Source organism: Euprymna scolopes, chromosome 3 (genome assembly GCF_053919585.1).
Source record: "Euprymna scolopes isolate OS-2025 chromosome 3, ASM5391958v1, whole genome shotgun sequence".
Classification (NCBI taxonomy): domain Eukaryota; kingdom Metazoa; phylum Mollusca; class Cephalopoda; order Sepiida; family Sepiolidae; genus Euprymna; species Euprymna scolopes.
In genome coordinates, this window is record NC_136484.1 from 88948076 (window position 1) to 88949131 (window position 1056).

Here is a 1056-nt window from a genome sequence, read left to right on the forward strand (position 1 = left end):
TGCCTAATTTGCCCAGTGGGGGATCAAATAAATACCCTTTTCTTGGCCTTTTGCCCAAGATCAAAGTGTAGTATCTTCTTACTACATGCTATACTTATGTTTGTAACTTTGTGATATAAAGTGGAGGATCACGTTTCTGTATTAATTTAATGTAAAATGATCACCCACTTTACAACCAGTCAGTCTCAAAGCCATTCAAGTCATTCTCCAGATCATTCAAGTTGTGTTTGAATGATACCAGTTATTTTTTAAGCATTCAAGTCATTCTTAAGGTCATTCAATTTATGCTTAAGTTCATTAAAGTCATTTTAAGTCATTTACTTTTTATTTTTCGATCAGTATATGGGGTAACCCTTCATACCAATTGTCACTAACTCCCCTGGGAGTTTGTCCCCATTTCCTCTTCACTCCTCACATTAAAAATCAGTCTTGTGCCTAATTTGCTCGGTGCAAGAGCAAATAAATACCTTTTTTTGGCCTTTTGGCCAAGATCAAAGTGTAATATCTGTTCTTACTACATCCTGTACTTATGTTTGTAACTTTGTGATATAAAGTGGGTGATCAATTTTCTGTATTATTTTAATGTAAAATGATCACCTACTTTACAGTCATTCAAGTCATTCTCCAGATAATTCATGTTGTTTTGAAGGATTCCAGTTATTTTTTTAAGCATTCAAGTCATTCTTAATGTCATTCAATTCATCCTTAAGTTCATTAAAGTCATTCTAAGTCATTTACTTTTTATTTATTTAAGTCATTTCAGCCCATTTTTCGGTCATTTTAGTTTATCTTTAAGAATTTCATGTTAATCCTACATTCACGCATTCATTCATTACACGAGAGCACGCGACTAATGGCTATCGGCCATCGATCAGTAACAATTGAATTAAGACTCAAACTTGAGCAGCGATCAATTCAGCTGCCGATGATGTTGTTGCTGATGCTGCTGCTGGGCGAATAAGACTTGTGCATAAAGCTCACGAAGATCGTGCCTCAAAATTATCGAGTTTGCATGAAGTCCTCCTCATTGGTGGCATCAGTTTTGTAAGCCTTTCT

At 35.1% G+C, this 1056-nt stretch overlaps 1 pseudogene; it reads left to right on the forward strand.

The window, feature by feature from the left end:
* The first annotated feature begins 465 nt into the window (after positions 1-465).
* Positions 466-626, forward strand: LOC145265426 (U2 spliceosomal RNA; annotated as a pseudogene).
* The last annotated feature ends 430 nt before the right edge of the window (positions 627-1056 follow it).